The sequence below is a fragment of the Podarcis tiliguerta genome, assembly GCF_965153285.1.
Source record: "Podarcis tiliguerta genome assembly, chromosome: 8".
Classification (NCBI taxonomy): Eukaryota; Metazoa; Chordata; class Lepidosauria; order Squamata; family Lacertidae; genus Podarcis; species Podarcis tiliguerta.
The window spans coordinates 62,540,945-62,555,261 of record NC_139541.1 but is presented as its reverse complement, the minus strand read 5'-3'; the positions used below and the strand labels follow the sequence as shown (position 1 = coordinate 62,555,261).

General features: G+C 44.5%; 1 protein-coding gene and 1 long non-coding RNA gene across 2 annotated transcripts in view; one reads left to right on the top strand and one right to left on the bottom strand.

Annotated features, from left to right (window-relative positions):
- SLC9A1 (solute carrier family 9 member A1) overlaps positions 1 to 14,317 on the top strand; it is a 72,984-nt gene that overhangs the window by 19,393 nt on the left and 39,274 nt on the right. The gene's annotated exons all lie outside the window — the stretch shown is intronic.
- LOC310685030 lies at positions 4,093 to 13,245 on the bottom strand. Its single transcript, XR_014515030.1, has 2 exons — positions 13,027 to 13,245; positions 4,093 to 4,369 (listed from the first exon to the last, which is right to left on the bottom strand). It is a non-coding gene; the product is annotated as an uncharacterized lncRNA (long non-coding RNA).

The window sequence follows — 14,317 nt, the reverse complement described above, 5'->3', positions numbered from 1 at the left end:
TCCCCCCACCCGACTGCTCTGCTATAAGCTGTTTATCTTGTGCTACCTTGTCAAATCTCTGCTTCTTCATAATATAACACACGTGTACCAGCATCTTTGCAGAGATGTTTAGCCGAAGAGAGACACCAAATGAAGTTCTCCAACAAGCATTTTGTGAGCCTTTTTGTCGGGTTGGCCCACAGATGCTTGGTACCAAACCATATCATTGCACTAAGCCATAAGGACTAGAAACTTCTTAATAGTTTCCATGTGCAAATAGGGAACCAGCTTCAGTAGCATCAGTCTCCCTTTCAGAGTGAATTTCTCCATTTTACTTCCTGGTATTTAGATAGATGTTTTGCATTTGATGCTCTGGTAACACGCAAACATGCTTCTCAGACTCTGGCTTCGAGCCCTGTATTTATTTATTTAGTGACATTTAATATTTGGGTCAACTCCCAGGTTGGCTCAGAAATTAACAATAAAACAAGATCCAACCATGGACAACACAGTAACTGAAAGCAGCAAGCCTCAGCCAGCATGGCCAGTGGTGGGAACGAAAATGGCCATTTATCCTTAGCTGAAACCCCTAGGTCAGGGTTGGCTAACCTATGCTCCTCCAGATGTTGGACCAATTCCCATCACCCTTGGCCATTGGCCATGCTTGCTGGGGCTGATGGGAGTTGCAGTTCAACAACAGCTCAAGGGTCAGAGGCTCCCTGCCCCTGTCTTACTCCTTTAGCTGTTATGTGTTGCCAATAAGAAAATATTGGATTGGAGCCTATGACCCGTATGTTGCTGGCTGTAATTTTAGAGCTACCTTAAATCTTGAGTGAATCGGCTTTTACATGTTAAAATGATACACCATAGTTCAGGGCGGTTTACAAAAACGAATTAGAATAAAAATCAAGTTTCCAACTGTGTTGGAAGTCATGAGAAGTAATAATGTAATCTTGGTTTCCAGGTTAGTTATGGTCCTGTTTTTCAAGATGCAATTTTTCCTCTTCTTGTGGCTTTAATGGCTATTCATATTTAATGGTTTGTAAAGCTTTCGTAATCCCCAGTGGGAAAAGCTGTTCCATGCCATTATAGCTGGTGTTACGTGGCGGATGGTGACAGGTTGGCCGATATGAGGAGAGCATCTGCTGCTACGGTTTCCTCTCTGATGCAGACATTAAAGTAAATGCAATGCATGTGAGCCACGTAAGTTGTGAATATGTGTGTGCATGTGCACAGACATGAACATGCTTTGCATGCAGAACGTCCAGGAAGAGCACAGGGACCTCTGGCAGCAACTTAACCTCGGGTTAAGTACTTAATTCGTTCTGGAGGTCTGTTCTTAACCTGAAGCACCAGTTTAGCTAATGGGGCCTCCTGCTGCCACCGCGCCGCCAGAGCACGATTTCTGTTCTCATCCTGAAGCAAAGTTCTTAACCCAAGGTAATATTTCTGGGTTAGCGGAGTCTGTAACCTGAAGCGTATGTAAGCCAAGGTACCACTGTACAGGGCAGATTCTTTTGTCACATTCCTTAAAGCATCTTTTAACTCACGAGCCGGCTGCAAAAGGCTCCCAGGATGGCTTACAACAAGACAGCCCCTGCCTTCAGGCTTACAGCCTAAATGACATGTCACAGAAGGAAAAGTGAGTGGGAGGGAGGAGGGAAAAAGCAAACTCATCTGCTCCTTGATATAAAGTTCTTAGACATCATCTTCTAGCAGGGAAGAGCAAAGCAAGTTCCCTGCATCTGCCAGCGGATTGGGCCAGATTATTCTCCTCCCCTACCATGGTATTCTCCCTGGGGTGCAGATGGAGCTTCCTCCCAATGGCCCTTGATCCCATCACTGATGGCAGTCCCAGGGCAACTCTAGCCCAGAATTCTCTGCTTCAACTGGCAGCATCTCTCCACAGTTTCTCTTTTCTCTCACAACACTAGATGCCTACCTTCCCTGCGTTCTGAGCAGCAGGAGGAAAGGTGCTAACAGCTTCTTTCTGTGTGTAAACATGATGGTGGCTGATGCAGGTTCCTTTTCCACAATTGATTGGGGGGGGCATGTGTGTGAGAGGGATGCCTGTACCCTTTTGTGGTCTTGCCCTCTATTCTGGTCTTAATGATGTGGCTGCCATGGTGTGCCGTGCCACACACTGCGCACAACAGTGTGCATTTTGTGACTGGTGCCCCACATCAGAATCCCAAATGCACCCACTGGCCCAGAAAGGTTGGCAAGAAGGTGCTGTACAGGAGCATGCTGGGACAAGATGGAGTCGGTTGCGTTCCATATAAGTTCATTCTTCCATAAATCCTTTCTACAGAAAGGTGAAGGGGGAGGGAGAAACAACCCTCATTGGGCCAGTAATTTATATGCTATTCTCTGGCACCCACAAGGAGCAGCTCAGGAAACGACTTTGCCAGTTCTTCCCATGTCACCCAGTAGGCTGAGATACTTAAGTCACGAACAGTTCTGCTGGTGGAATAACCTCTGGCTTGAAGCTTGGTGGGGCAGGCTGAAGCCTTCCTTTGGAAGCAGCAGTCCTCTGGTCTCGATGCTTACCCGCCTCTCCAAAGCATGATTTATTGATTATCAGAGCAACTTATCATCCTGCGGTTGAGAACATTTCTAGTACAATATTTGGCCAGGCTGACAGGAACATGGCTTGTAAAGACATAACCTTTTATTGTTTATTATTACCTTTTTTTCCTGCCCTGGCTTTCCCTAGCCCATGAGGTCAGACTCTGTTTTCATCTGTATAAATCCCCCAAATTCCTATTTTTATAAGAAAATAAAATTATATGTGTTTATACTACTGCTTTCCTGGCTTTTATAGTCATGTTTTGTTTGAGTGGTATTACTTGTTGCATTTATGTTGTACAGCGCTTAAGGTATTTCATCCCACCCCACCCCCAAATTAAAATGGTGCATAAAAGTGGTAAATAAATAATTGAAATAAATAAACGTGGTCAGGAAAGGCGAGAGCCTATTTAAGTGAGCATTTGCTTCCTTGGCTGATAGAAATGGAGCCCTGATCCAGGGGCATGGTGTGGCCATATTGCCTTCTCATTGGTGGGGCAAACAGCTAGGGTGGATATAATGGGAGTTTGCCATTCCTTGCACCAGTGCTCCATCACACGCCTTCTTTCTGGTACTGCTGATTATGCTAGCAATAGGAAACTATTGTTGGAAACAGAGCATCTTTCCTCTGGGCTCTGGAGATTCTTTGGCTGCCCTGCTTCTCTTTCAGAAAGGCCTAGTTCTTCTCCAGTATGAGGAGCCTAGGCGACATAAGTGCTGGTTGTTTCCCTGGAATACATATTTCTCTCATCAAGTCATGTGGCCAGTGCCACATGTTCATCTTTGTGTCTGTGTGTGTGTATGTGTGTGTGTTGGCTATCCTTATCTTTCCCTTCCATCCGCCTTTATCTGTCTGCTCCAGCGTGGTGTGTATAAAAATAAGGTCTGCACGAGAGCAAAAGGAGGAGATAGTTGGGGAATGTTTTCACGTTGTGGCTTCATTTTCTCTAAGGTACATGAAAGTTTTAACTGTTGGCTGTTTTTCTCCGTATCTGAATACGTATCTTTCATATCTGAATTTGGAAGCACTGGGCTCATGAAAACAATGGTGTTTCGTATCAATCTGCCTGTATTGTTACGATGTCAGAACAGCCATTTAAGTTACAGTCAAATCAAATTCGAAATTTGCTGGTCAGCAGAAGACTATTAAGAATTCACAGCACCATCGGAACTTGCAGTCTAATTAAGCTGTAGTCCAGAGATATGGGGACGGGTCTCGAGGGCACCAGTCTATTCAGCTGCGGCTCTTCAAATGTTTTTGGACTCCAAAACCCAACATCTCTGACCTCTCGCCATGCTGCCTGGGGCTGGTGGGAGCAGGAGTGCAGCAACATCTGGGGGTCTAAATGCTTTCCCAGGCATTCTGTAGTGGGCTTTCATTAACCAGAGTGAATTTTCCTGCTTTACGCTTTGGGATAATTTCCCCCAATGAATAAAGAGAGAAGAGCATTTTATAAATTGCAGAAACTGTGTGGGAGGAAAAGAGATTGGTGACAATACATGCCTTTAGAATACAGTTCTCTAGAAGAAGTGGGCCTCTTTGGCTTTTATGAGAGAGATTCCAGTTTTAATGCAGGCAGTTTTATCTTCAGTTTTCCTGCAAGGCTTGAACGTCTTCCTCTGCGGCACACCTCTGCACCTGCAGTACTCTGTCGCCAGCTTCTTTTCTCTGCCACCGTCCCCACTGAGTTGCGTCTCTTGCTGCTGACTAAATGGAAACCGCATGTCTCTGTGATGAGCCCAGATGATGACTGGCTGAGCTGTTTTCAAACCAGTAGATGGCCTATTCGGCTGCAGAACATCCTCTCTGCAATTTTGTAACCTGTGGGGAATATGCACTTTTTAAATACATATGGAAGCCCTGTTTAATTTGATCTATACTTTCCTTTTGGGGAGGGTACAGTGGTACCTCGGGTTAAGAATTTAATTCGTTCTGGAGGTTCGTTCTTAACCTGAAACTGTTCTTAACCTGAGGTATCACTTTAGCTAATGGGGCCTCCCGCTGCCGCCGCGCCGCTGCTGCTTGATTTCTGTTCTCATCCTGAAGCAAAGTTACTAACCTGAGGTACTATTTCTGGGTTAGCGGAGTCTGTAACCTGAAGTGTCTGTAACCCGAGGTACCACTGTACTTGTATCTAGCAGGCTCCGAATACCTAGTTCTCTTAGACTAGTGCATTAAGCTCATCCTTTGACAACTACCTTCAAAGCGAATCAGTCTCTTTGTTGGTTCTGGTAAGGTGGAGATTGGCAGTTTTTTGCACCCACCAAGGCTCATGATAGTCTCTTCCATAGGTGGAAACCCTGTCCTGAAGGGGGCCTCTTTTCTTCTCCTCCTCAAAGCAAAATGGCATTTGCCTGTTTCAAATGAGTAATTTACCAGCGGAAATAGAATTCACCCTAGAAATTAATCTGGAGTTAATTTCCTAGGCTCCCCACTGGCCATTTGAAAAATTAATAGAAGCCCTGGATTAGTTCTGGGGTGTGTTGGGTTCCATTGCAGAGTGATGACTTCATCGCCACATGTTAATATATAGGGATTTTTTGATGACTATAGTTTTGTGTAACTATACAAGAAGCTACAGTTAGAACTGGATATGGAACAACTGACTGGTTCAAAATTGGTAAAGGAGTACGACAAGGCTGTATTTTGTCTCCCTGCTTATTTAACTTATATGCAGAATTCATCATGCGAAAGGCTGGGCTGGATGAATCCCTAGCCGGAATTAAGATTGCTGGAAGAAATATCAACAACCTCAGATATGCAGATGACACAACCTTGATGGCAGAAAGTGAGGAGGAATTAAAAAACCTTTTATTGAGGGTGAAAGAGGAGAGCGCAAAATATGGTCTGAAGCTCAACATCAAAAAAACGAAGATCATGGCCACTGGTTCCATCACCTCCTGGCAAATAGAAGGGGAGGAAGTGGAAGCAGTGGGAGATTTTATTTTCTTGGGTTCCATGATCACTGCAGATGGTGACAGCAGCCACGAAATTAAGAGACGCCTGCTTCTTGGGAGGAAAGCAATGGCAAACCTAGATAGCATTCTAAAAAGTAGAGACATCACCTTGCCAACAAAGGTCCGTATAGTAAAAGCTATGGTTTTCCCAGTAGTGATGTATGGAAGTGAGAGCTGGACCATAAAGAAGGCTGATCGCCGAAGAATTGACGCTTTTGAATTATGGTGCTGGAGGAGACTCTTGAGAGTCCCATGGACTGCAAGAAGATCAAACGCATCCATTCTTAAGGAAATCAGCCCTGGGTGCTCACTGGAAGGACAGATCGTGAAGCTGAGGCTCCAATACTTTGGCCACCTCATGAGAAGAGAAGACTCACTGGAAAAGACCCTGATGTTGGGAAAGATGGAGGGCACAAGGAGAAGGGGACGACAGAGGATGAGATGGTTAGACAGCGTTCTCGAAGCTACAAACATGAATCTGACCAAACTGCGGGTGGCAGTGGAAGACAGAAGTGCCTGGCGTGCTCTGGTCCATGGGGTCACGAAGAGTCGGACACGACTGAACGACTAAACAACAACAACATAGTTTTGTGTTGTCATTTTCTTATTTATTAAATTTATTCCTACTTTTTATCGAGCTAACTCAAAAGTGACCTATAATACATAAACAATCAAATACATACATTTAAACTGGCATAAAAGAAAAACAATTTGGGGGGGATATTAAAGACAACCCTGTTTTTAACCTTGCAAAGAGGCAAGAGATAATTAAGAGCCGAAAGCTTGGTGGAAAAAATGTTTTTGCCTGGTGCGTAAAGCTATGTAATGATGGTATTTTAGAACTAACACACAAGGCCATATATAAGTTACTTGAGACACGGCACTATCCCTTATATACCCACTAGGCCGCAATACTCTGTAGCAGAGTTTCTGCTGCAAGTTCGAAAGATCTCAGAAGCCCACCTTCCAGTGACTCAGAGCAGGGCTTTCAGTGTGGCTCCCTCTGTTTTCTGGAACAGCACCCATCTCAAGATACGCCAATCACCCGCCACCTATACTTTCCGGAAACAACTTTCAACAAGCTTTTCCAGCAGGATGAAAATGTCTCTCCCTTAGGCACTCATTTTATCTTGTTTAAAATATTAGCTTCAGCTGGGTTTTTCTTATTATTATTATTTCAAAACTATTTTTAGCTGTTTTATGGTATGTTTGTCAATGGCCTTCAGGTGCATGTAAAAGGCAATTCACAAACAAACACTTTTTGAAGGGGGAAACCTACACCCATTGCAGTCTGAAGTGGTTCAACCTGTTTGCCCCCTCTGTGAGGTCCCTAGGAGCACTCTTAAATCATTAGATTTCCATCATCTCTTTCCCCCTCAACCCTAATTAGATTGGGGATTTGCTAACCTCTGTTTCTTACCTTCTTAAGCTACGAGGGTGCTTCATTCTCCTCCCTCTAACTCCTCAAAAAGCTATTTCTTTGCTAGCTATTAATCACTGGGAAGTCCATGTTATCGTGTTAATTGCACACATCTTGAGCAGAATTTGGTCCTGTACAAAGGGAAAATGCTCTTTGCATCTCCTCTCTTCTGTCCTGTGTTATTTGTCCTCCTATTGAGATTACTTCTTGTCGTTCGCTTGCAGGGGGAAACACAGTTGTTTAAAGACTCAAATCTACTCTCGCTCGGTTATTGTCAATTCCACGGCCATTTCTCATCTTCATTGTGGTAGCTCCAGCTCATTACAGGCTGCGAGCAGAATTTTAAGGAGCAGATAAGATAACGGAGAAACAGTGCGGAGTTTCATTTGTGCACAAAAGTCCAAGCAGGTCCATCCTCACTGCTCCAAAGCATTTGCCTGTATGGGAAAGTTTCACCTACTAACACCAAAGCAATACGGTTAGATTAGGAGCATAGGGAACTGCCTTATATGAGTCAAACCACTGGTCCATCGAGCTCAGCATTGTATACTCAGGCTGGCAGTCAAGGGACATTCCTAGCCCCACCTGGAGATGCTGGTAAATGAACCTGGGCCAGTTGCCAAACCTGCTGCAGAGGTAAAGCTAGTAATTCTTGAACCCACATTCCAAATAAATCACAAAAAGCCAGAAAGTCTGGCTTACAGTTAACTGTGAATGTGGCCAGGGTGTAAAGAGCAACGAATGCTGCAAAGAAGGCATTATGTAAATGCTAAGCATTACTTTAACTAGGAGGCTGTAGTGATAATCAAATAATGGCACTGGTTGCCAAGCTGCTGCTTTTTTTTGTAAAATATTTGCTTTGCCCTGTAGGCAGGGAAGTGGCGGTCACAAAGTTGGTTATACTTGCAAGTTGCACCAGGTACCTGAAGAACACACAATAGCAGGCCTTTGCCTTCCTGATCTCTTATCTACAGGTGTGGCTTGAAATTCAAAAGGAAACCTGCTGTTGACACAGGGCATGGACCTCTGTGGGGAATGTATATTTGCTTTTCTTAAAACTGTAGGTGCTTAGGGAAATAGCCAAAGAGGGCAGTTTTAGACTGTGTAAACAGGTGTAAAAGCAGGAGCTGACCTGTTTTCTCACTCCTGGCTTTGCCCCAACTTCACACTGCGTGACAGACGTTCTTGTTTCCAAACCGAATGCTCAGTTTTGCCTTCTGCAGTTTTCAAAGTGGGGCTGCCCATTAACTTGAATGGCTCTGAAAGAGGTTAAGACAAATTCATGGAGGATAAGGCTCCCAGAGGTTGCTAGCGTTGATGACTGTGTTCTCTCTCCACCGTCGAACAAAGTGAACCTCTGTCTTTTATCTTCCCAAAGGGAAGGAAGGCACCTACAAATGCCGTTGAAAAGCAGCTCTCTTCTGCTCTGCTTTTTAAGGAACACAGTGTCTTTCTTTTTGGGTGGTCTTAGAAACACCTCTTCTTGCATGCATGGATGGGAATGGAGAAACACATGCAAAAAATGACCATCTGGATATGTTAACAGAAATTTGCAAATCACTGTCAGGAGTGTCCTTCATCCAAACAGGACAGTGCTTATTGCATATTCATTTTTTTAAAAAATGCCTTTTTTTAAAGAGACTCGGACCAGGGTGCTTGGTGTGTGAGAGAGTTTAATCTCCCCACTTCTTTATCTGCCTACTGAAGCATCAGAACAACTACCTCCCCCCCCCCTTGCTTTTAGCTCTTAGAATTGTAGAGTTGGAAGGGGCCCAAGGGTCATCTAGTCAAACCCAATGCAATGCAGGAATCTCAATTAAAACATCCATGACAGATGATCATCCAGGATTCTTTGGGGGAAGACATGTTCTTTAAATGAGTGCTGTGAATGTGACCTAAGTCTTAGAGAAGAGTCATGTTGTTGGCATTTGCAAAGCAGGGTGGATTTGGAGCAAGCTTATCCTGAAATGAAGAATTTGTGACTGGCAGGTCGTGATGAAATTGGTTGAACTTGTTTGCCATTAATTTAATTCTAAGTCTCTAAGAAGGACAATTTGTCTTCCATTTTAGATATGAATTATTAAGGGTGTGTGTGTGTGTGTTTGGGCTCTGATGGGATTTCAGAAGCTTTGAGCACTCAGAGGCAGAAAATCTCATTTTCAGTTCTGTTCCAACTTCATTAACTTAAACCCTTCTGCCATATTATCTGTGCTTTTGGCTTCTCCATTTTAAATTGTTTTAATATGTATTTTACTTTTGTAAAGATTCATTTCAATGTAAGTGGTATATAGAGATAGTATCAAATCAAATCATATGATGTCCAGTTGTTACTGGCCTTCTGGGATGTGCAAAAATGATGTATGTCCTATTTCTTTTGAGCTTCCCATAAAACCTTCCCCCTTAAATATTAGGTACAGGAGAAAGTGCCCTGTGCCATCCTTTCTAGAGATGCAGGTTTGACATCACTGTTAACCACTAGGTTGTATCCAGTGCTAGTTCTATTCAAAACAGACACATTTATGGTAAATTACTGTTTGATCCATGTAAGTTTGGTCCATTAATTTCAATAGGTGAACTCTGAGTGAAACCTAGTTGGATACAACCTACTATTATTTTTAGATTTGAAAATAGCAGGGCGTCTATACACAGATGAGTCTGTAGGAGTCTCCCCTTCTGTGTTTTTGATCCCTTCAGAGCAGACTGTGTATTACCTGTGTATGCCTGCTATTCACCTGTAATGTTAAGGGATCATGGAAAAGCAATTCCAATGGAGGTCATCTGCATGGGTCTTTTTAATATCTCATCCCATTGTTAATCCAGCACAGAACTGGGTGCCTTAGAAGCCCCTGAGCCCCAAAATGGGAACTGCCCTGAAAGAGCCAGGGTAGCACAATACACTGGTACCTCGGGTTAAGAACTTAATTCTTAATTGTAGTGTTAAGCAAGCCACTCTATCTCTACTTCATCCTCCATCTGCAGTATGGGGATAATAAAACTGAGCCACCTTACAGGGTTGTGGGGTGGATTACTGAGAACAAAGAGGATTTATTGTGATTTACTTCCACTTGTTGGAAACAGCTCGTAATTAGTGTGACACCTGAGGAGATGCTAGTTCCTTCTGTTGTCACTCTTGGCTCCAAAATGAATGAGAGAGGCAGATGGTTACAAGTACAGTCTCCATGGACCAGGGAGGAATAAGTTAGTTTCTAGTTCCTTATGCCTGTGTGGGATAGTTGTTAAGAGTTTCAAAGTAGGACTAGGGAGACACGATTTCAAACCCTCACTTTGCCATGAATTTCACTGGGTAACCTTGTGGTATGTAAATGGCTCTTGGAGCCACTTTGGCTGAAAAGCAGGATGCAAAAACTCTACTTAGAGCCGTACCATACATTTAAAGTGTATTCAATGCACACTTCCCCCAAAGAATTCTGGGGACTGTAGTTTGTTAAGGGTACTGGGCAGTGCTCCCCCCTCCAAAAAGTAGGTGCCGGTACTCGCCATAAAGTTGTTACGGTAAGTGTCACACTTTTAAACAAAAATAAATAAAAGATGTACTGGTACTGTGTACCCTTGTGGTGCTGGGAATTGTAGGTCTTTGAGGGGGAAATTACAACCCATGGATTCTTTGGGGAAAGTCATGTCCTTTAAATTGTGCTTTGAATGCACTTTATAGTGAGGATCTGCCCTCGAAAGGATGGCAATTGATGCATAAAAAGTAAGGAAGATGCATGTTTAGTGGGAGTTAAATGCCGTGCCCTATATGACAGGATGCTTTTGCTGGGGTGGCAAAGACTAGACTTGGAATATACTCTTGGCCTTAAGTGCATGACCTTACCATTTTGGTTCCTGAGAAGTTATGCTTGCCTTAAGAAGGGGACTTTTTCCTGCTGTCTGAAGAGGTGTGTCTGTGGACACACACACTCTGGTTGGAGCAATCTAGCTGCAGTGTCCTTCAGAAGGGCAGGCCCCACTGGAGTGTGTTCTCTTTTCTTCCCTTTATATATAAAATCCAATTTCCTATATATTAGCAACTCATCCTCACTCTGTGCTCAGTATCTGGGGCAAGGGCATGAACCTATTTCTTCGTCACACAGCCTAGCGAAGAAGGAGCCACAGGCGTGCGTGGCTGACTTAGCTGTGCTTGCATTTTCGGGAAGCCACTCTGGAGCCTGCAAATATGCTGCTGATTTCTAAAGGTTTTTCACTTCTTTTTTTGGTTCTCTGCATCAGTTTCTTCTCACCAAAGGACACAGAAGGCTCCCCCCTTCCCAGACTGTTTCTCCTTATCTAGTCCCCTTTTATAGGTATTTTAAAAACAAAAAACTCATTAACATCCCATCGGAAGGATGATCGCCCAAGGCCTGGAGAAGTGTATAATTAAAGTGTCTATGAGGGGAATATATGAGCGACGTTATAGCAGGCTGCTCCTCTCTGGAGCCTCGTATACTAGAATAGGCAGTTCATGCGTGCAGCGGAAAAAGCAGTTTGAGAGCATCGTTAGATCTGTTACATCCTGCAAAAGTAATAAACCAAAAGAGGGTGGTTTTAATTTTTGACAGATGCCAGCCTCTTTCAAAAGGAGAGTTACGCCTAAAGCAAGTTTAGGCCATGTTGATGGGACTCCCATCTTCCCTTGCCCCAGCCAGCATGGCTGATAGTCAGGGATGATGGGGAACGTAGTGCTGCAACATCTGGAGGGGGTAACAGGTCCTCCAGCCCTGCTGTAATAAGGGAGGCACCGCCCTGTGCCCCTTTCTTGAAGATGGGAGGGCTGTGCAGGAACAGAGCCATGCACCCTTTGTGGAACCCTGAGCCATTTGTACTATGGCGGGCTGTTGCATCTGGCTTTCCTTCATCTACTCCAGCCTTTGCCAACCTGGTGCCTTCTAGATGTTTGGGACATGCTGGCTGGAGCTGATGGGAGTTGGAGTCCTAAGCACCCTAATGAGAACTATGGTAGGTTGGCAAAGACTGATGTAGTTAAAACATTGCTCTTCCAGGATGCTTTCTGGGGCTACTCTTAACATTGTTTGAATCCTGTTTCTTTTGCTGTCTTGGTACTGAAATCCTCTTGGTCACTGGCCATGGCAAAAGCTGTGAGCCAGACTATAAGGTACCAAGCTTCTGGTGGGCCGATGAGGTGCAACAAACCACCCTGGCCTGGTCTTAAAGCAAAGCTCACATATTCCACTGGGCCATAGTCTACTCACTCTCAGGAGCTGTCTATTTGGTTTTCTCAAGTCAGATGGGTTGCAGTAGCTTCACCCTTCTGTAAGCAAGTTTTGGCTTTGTCCTGACACAAAGGAGAGGAATTGCGCCTCCTCCTCTTCATCCCCAAGTTTAGATTTGAATGGACAATTCAGACCTACTGGAGCAGTGAATACGCTAGACTTTCTGATGCTCCAGGCTATTCCAATGCTTCCAGCCTTGGTTTTATTGGATTCAAAATAACAATCAAATAGGAAACGCATACTTGAAATATTTTTCCTTACATCTGCCTCATCGACAAGAGAAAAGGAAAGTTAATCCTGGCCCTAGTTCTCATAAATGCCTTCTTCCTGTCCCTGCAAATTCCAGAATGGCGTTGATGGGATCCATCATTCTTGGCCTCCGAAATGTAAACAGGCATCTCATCAGCCGTCCAAACCAAGTGGAGCATCGTGTTTCATTTGGCAGCCAGTGCTGGATGCTTTGCAGGGAATGGCACTAAAAATGGAACACCGAGGCAATGTCTTTTCTGGGAACAGTACTTAGTTCAGATATTAAAGCCACTGGATGTCCCTCCATTGAGCACGTTTAGGAGCCACTGACCTGAGCAGGTCTCTGGTCCTGCCTCATTAATACACGGGTACAGCTTCTGGGCTCATAGCTCAGGAAAGGAGCTGGCCAGAATGAGGTAACTGGAGAAGAAGAAGATGGGTTGCAAAGTGCTCCTCAGAGCCAGCCTTCCCACCAGACAGGGAGAAGCCAGCATGCCTTTTACACCAGGAAGGTTTAGAATATGAAGCCGTAGGGAGATGGAAGTCCTGCTACTTCCTGGATCTCACTCAGGCCTAGATCCAGGCATGCTCATATGTGTTTTCCCTGCACTTCTGAGTTACCTCGTGTGCATCTCTTTGAGCTCTTCACCAGTAACCCTGATTCTTCTGCTTGGTTTGTCATCTCCTCTTTCCCCGTGGTCCTTTGTGTGATGAGAGGAGGATGTCCGAGAGTTGGCCAGGGACCTAGGCAACTGAGATTAAGACCTCTGGTCCTGGAGTAGGGATATCTGGATCCAGTGCCTCCTCAGCATTACTGGCAGTGTAGTGGTCTTCCAGGGGGTGCTTCTCCTTCCCCATGGTGACCACCAGGTTCCAGGTCTAGACAGGCTGAACCTTGACATCACAGTAGGAGCCATATACATTTATTAATACAGCTATAACCCACCTTTCATCGGAGGAGCTCAAAGTTGTGTACATGTCACACACCCACACCCACTGTACATGTTATCCACTTGACCACCTTGTGAGTTAGGTTAGGCTGAGAGATGGCGACTGGGCCAAGGCCACCAATTGAGTGTCATGGTCTCCCAAGTCTTAGTTCAGCGCTCCAGCCCACCAAACCTCAACTGCAGCTTCTACCTCATGCTAGCCAGGCTGGATGTGGGCAATGTGGCACTCGTTAAAAAAATCAAGGAGCTTCATGCAGAATGCTCTGGGGCATTGCAAAGGCTCCTGGTTCGTATACCGAGTGCTCCCTCAGGGTACCCTGGGTCCAGTTCAGTACCAGGCAAGGAGACTACTACTTTCAGCCTTGTTTTGACCTTGCATATGCACCCATGTTCCACTCCACAATAGGGGTAATGTTGGTGTGGAAACGTAACATGTTGGGGGATGTGTTCTGTGGCCGTGTGGCGTAGTAGTTGGCGGCAGTGGCCATTGTTAAAACAGCTGTGCCACATGCAGGAAGCTTTTTGCTGTCACCACAAAGTGAAGGAGTAGCATTCGTTCTTTGGCTCCCGGCTCCTTGACTAGTGGTGTGTAGTCATGGGCATACAGCCCAGAGGAAGAAAAACTCCAACGGGCTTTAGAATTCTTCCCAACAATGCTCTTATTTTTCTTTCAAAACTATTTTTTCGTAGAAAAAGGGAACAAACAACTCATATAAATCACAATAGAGACAAGACAGAATGAAACAAAATGCATCGTGCTCCTATATGGACAGATGCCTAATACCTTGGGATCTAGGACACGTGGTGAAATTGACAAATAGAATCAGTGTCAGACAGCAGACAACCATGTAATATAAATTTATTGAGAAGTGGAGTTGGTTTATTTTATATTGGAATGATAAAATGCAGGATACAGTAAATCTTTGTGCAGTATTAGGTGAGATAAAGGCTGAGGTCTCGTG